The 4,779-nt window shown below is 45.9% G+C and overlaps 1 long non-coding RNA gene across 1 annotated transcript; it reads left to right on the forward strand.

Moving 5' to 3' along the window:
- The first annotated feature begins 235 nt into the window (after nucleotides 1-235).
- Nucleotides 236-4,512, forward strand: LOC122551328. Its single transcript, XR_006312073.1, has 3 exons — nucleotides 236-395; nucleotides 1,129-1,151; nucleotides 4,272-4,512. It is a non-coding gene; the product is annotated as an uncharacterized LOC122551328 (long non-coding RNA).
- Nucleotides 4,513-4,779: the final 267 nt, after the last annotated feature.

Here is a 4,779-nt window from a genome sequence, read left to right on the forward strand (position 1 = left end):
GCATAACACTGTAATCTTTTGCTATAAATTCTGTGTCTTTTGGTCCTGCTCCACAACCACCTGATGAAGGAGCAGCGCTACGAAAGCTAGTGCTTCCAAATAAACCTGTTGGACTATAACCTGGCGTTGTGTGATTTTTAACTTTGTCAGTCCCAGTCTAACAAATCATGGACCTGGGGGTGGAGCTCAGTTCTGCGCATGCGTCCGGCCTGTATATCCGGGCGAGCTGCGGGCCCTGCCTCCTTTCGGTTCTGGGGTTGGGAGGTGAGCAGATCCGAGTGCGCTGGCGGGGAGGCACAATCTGACTAATATCGACCGTTTCCACTAGCCATCCGCTTGAACTGACCTTTACCATCTCTTTCTTTTTGTAGATCCTTGACGCTATGAGAGCAAAGGTACGTGTCCGTTGGTTGTTTTTCACTATTTTTTTCCCCCCCCATCCTCGGGCCTGGTTTTCGGCCTTTAACCGGCTCCGGGGCGGAAACGGATGGAACGTTGGCCCGGGACTCCCTTTCCTTGCCTCACGCGCGGCCTGCACCAGGTTCCATTTGAGCAGCCGCCACCGACACCATCTCCCTACGTTTCTGGCATAACTGGCTACATTAACTAACTAGTGCACGGATCTAAGCCCGGACTTTGGTTTCAACGTTGGGATGCCGTCCAGCTGCTATTAAAGCAGCGGTTTGCTCCAGTTTCTGCGGCCACATGGAGCTGAGGGAATGTATTTGGCTGTTTCTTTAAGCAAATAACGTGGGCGTCGGGTCACTTGGCGCAAAGTCGCGTTACCTCTCTGTTCGTCACCCCCCCCACCCCACCGCACTGCCGGTCTACCCGTGATTACAGTTCCCACGTAACGTTGTTTCATTTTGCAAAACCGCTTTTTATCAGTTTTGCTCATTGCACAAAGTAAAAGCGATTGTAAAACTCCCAAGTTTTTATGTCCGTGTCTAAAACTCCGAAGATACCCTTCACTGTACATTATGGTTTCCCTCGTGGGTCGTTATCACTTGCCCTGATGTCAAGAGTTTGGCGCACGTGGTCGTATTGAATTTTAACCATAATTGGTTGACAGTGAATCCACCAATTCAGCATGAGATGTCTAATCTTTCTGTTGTCTTTTTTCACCAGTGGCGGAAGAAGCGTATGCGCAGGTATGTGATTTAATTCCTAGTTGGGTTTTCCAGATGCATGTATTATATGACTTGTTTGTTATGGGCAACCAGGCAAAAATGCTGACCATAGTTGAACATTAGCTGTTTTGATGTACTTTCACATAGAATTCCTAGTGTGGAAACTGGCCATTCAGCACTTCATCACTCTGCAGAGTATCCCATGCAGAGCCCCCACCCCCGATATCTTACATGTCCTATCTTTGAACTGTGGGAGGAAACCCACCTAGACGTGGGGAGAATGTGCAAACTCCACAGTCAATTTGGGCTGGAATTGAACTGGGTCCCTGGCTCTGAGGTAGCTGTCCTAACTATTGAGCCACCATGCTATGTCTCGTGATGGATTACAGACTGTATCCAAGTATGAGTCAAATCTTGTAGTGCTGGAAAAGCACAACATCTGAGGAAATAAAAAGCGGAGGCATTGGAGATTTTCCTGCACCTCCACACGTCATCTACTGTGCCCATTGCTCCCGATGTGATTCTCCTCTACACTGGGGAGACAGGGCGCCAGCACTTAACTCCAACTCCCACTCCACCGAGAACATGTAAGTCCTGGGCCTCTTCTGCTGCCAGGATACCTAACGCTTGGAGGAAGAATACCTCATCTTCTGCCTTGGGACCCTCAAATCACATGGGATCATTGTTGATTTCACCAGTTTCCTTCTCACCTCTCCCCAACTTATCCCAGGTCCAACTCGGTGCCGCCCACTTGATCTGTTCAACCTGTATGTTTTCTTTCCCACCCATCCACTCTGACCTTTCAGCATCACTCCCCAACTTCCAGCTATCTACCACATTGCCTGCTAACCCCCATCCCTCTCCCATTTATCTCTTAGCTCCTTTGACCTCCCCCACATTCCTGATGAGTCTATGCTCAAAGCATCAACTTTGCTGCTCCTCAGATGCTATCTCGTGGTGCTGGAAAAGCACAGCAGCTAAGTTTTCACTCTGATCTGCAGTCACCGCTTCCTCCTGTATCCAAGTATGGCCCATCATATATGTACCACCAGAGCTATTCCTACCTTCCAGCGCTGGGCTCGTAGCCTAGAATGTTATGACCTTTCAAATGCTTGCATGAAGTCTCAGCTACTCCCTCCATGTGCGACCTTGTCAAAGGCTTTGCTGAAATCTATATAAACTCCCCTTTTATTCCTAAGCCCACAAAGCCTAATTTCATGACCATTCCAAGATAAAAGCACTCCTTATGGCAATGACTGACTCCATTAATCAGTCTGACACCATATCATCTTTGACACCCTTTTCTTGTGTGCAGATCCTACATCCTGGAGTATGGACTTGCCACATTTGTTCCTCCCCCAATCGTGTTTGTGATTGCAACAACAACTTGGTGTTAATCCATGGCCTCAACCAAAGTGTCTTTTTGGATTAGATTCCGTACAGTATATACACAGGCCATTTGGCTTAACAAATCCACACCGACACCTCCCCCCCCCAACAAAAGTAACCCTCCCAGATCCAATCCCCCTACCCTATATTTACACCTGGCTAATGCACCTAACACTAGGGCGGTTTAGCAGGGCCAGTTCTCCTGACCTGCACATCTTTGGATTGTGTGAGGAAACCCACACAGACACGTGAGAATGTGCAAACTCCACACAAATAGTTGCCCGAGGCTGGAATCGAACCGGAGTCCCTGGTACTGAGGCAGCAGTGCTAGCCACTGAGCCATCATCTTATCTGTAATTCTCCTAACATTAAAGTAGAGGGCATCTAGTTTTGCCTATCTCTCTTGTGGCTCAACATGCCTGAACTCTTGCCTAGATTCCTTTTCCAAGGCATGCTGTGCCACAACTGAACTAATGCAGTGTTCCCTGTTGCTGTCGAAACTAGTTTAAAAACTCCCATAGCACTAACACACCTTTCTGCTAGGAAGTAGGTTGTGTTCTGGTTCAGGTGCATTTGTAAAGGTCCCACCTTCCCGAAAACTGGCTGTGATCAGGAGCCTAAAATATTTAGGAGCCGTGCATTCTGCCCCATTCTGTTTTTTGTACTTGCTAGCGTTTAGCCTAGGAGTAATCCAGAGGCTGCAGCATTGCAATTTATGCTTTTAATCTACAGTCTAGTTTCCTGAACGGAGTACCAATGTGTATTACTGCCTCTGTCTTGTCACCCTCCCCATCACAATTCCCTGAAGCTGCTCAGCAACATCCCTAACCCCAGTGCACTACGCCATCCTGGAGTCCCGTTTGTAGTCAAATTTTTTTGTCCCCAGTCAAATATTGCCTTCTGTTTTAAAAGGTAATGTTTGCTGACACCTAAAACAGGCGATTATCCATTTGTGCTAATTCAGAAACACAGGTTTTGGTATGCTACATTGTGGAGAGTGTACGTGTGATATCATTGAAGTGCACACTTTATTGAAACTTCTCAGTGGAGGAGGGTGAAGGCAATTGTAGAGGGGAGTGGCAGAGATAGTCCGCTGAAGATTTTAAAGTGGCTTGTATGCACTAATGTCAGCAAACTCATTCTCTCTCGTTTTCGCATCCCCCTGTTTCCTACCCCCCCCCCCTAACTCACATCTTCTGGCAGCCATATTGTGCTTCTCTAATTTTGGTCTGTTAACATCCATGTTTTTAATTGCTGTCCAAGTACGGTTTGAAGTCCTCCTTGTAGACTAAAGACCAACACATGGTTTCCTACCCCCCCCCCCTAACTCACATCTTCTGGCAGCCATATTGTGCTTCTCTAATTTTGGTCTGTTAACATCCATGTTTTTAACTGCTGTCCCAAGTACGGTTTGAAGTCCTCCTTGTAGACTAAAGACTGACTCATGGGGTGGCTGACCAACATCAGTATAGTATGTTATGTAGTTTGGAGTCCATGTCTTGTTTTATAATGCTCCTGTGAAGTGATGGAAGTTCTACCTCAACCTGCTTTGCTTTATTCATAAACCCTTTGTGCCTGTCTGAATATTGGCATTGTGGCTGTTCACTCTGGGCAGCTGTTTTTGGTGCTTGCCTAAAAATATTGATCTCCACAGGATGTTGCTGACCATTGCTCCTTTCTCTGTTCTCCCAATTCAATCCTTTTGACTTATTGATATTTTTTTCTTCCTAACTAATTTCATACTTTTTGCAGGCTGAAGCGCAAAAGGCGAAAGATGAGGCAGAGGTCCAGGTGAACAACTGCTGAAGATGCAGTACTGCTCAGGCTTTGTTGAGTCTTTACATGGCAAATGGACTCTGATGCTATTTCTACCTTTTATGAAGATCATCCATTTTGGAGGCACCTCAGATGCTGGTCATGGGAAGATATTGAACATTGGTCTGTTGTACTGTTCCTTTGTGTATAGTAGTTGTGGAATAAAATACAAAACTCATTTGTATCTTTGTTTTATTGGTCTCCAGTTAGTTGGGAAATGTCACTACATTATGATATTAGGAGTGCATTCAATATCCTTGTGATTATATTTTTATTTGGGGACATTGCCTGATTTTGGATTGTCATTGATCTTGATTTTACTTGCTCTATACTTCATGCATAATATTTTAGTTTATTTTCTGAAGGTTGGTAGATATTCAAGCATGCACAGTCCCTGCTTTGTGCAGTGTACTGGGATCAATGACTGTTAGTCAAACCGCAGCTT

This window comes from Chiloscyllium plagiosum, chromosome 7 (assembly GCF_004010195.1).
Source record: "Chiloscyllium plagiosum isolate BGI_BamShark_2017 chromosome 7, ASM401019v2, whole genome shotgun sequence".
NCBI lineage: Eukaryota > Metazoa > Chordata > Chondrichthyes > Orectolobiformes > Hemiscylliidae > Chiloscyllium > Chiloscyllium plagiosum.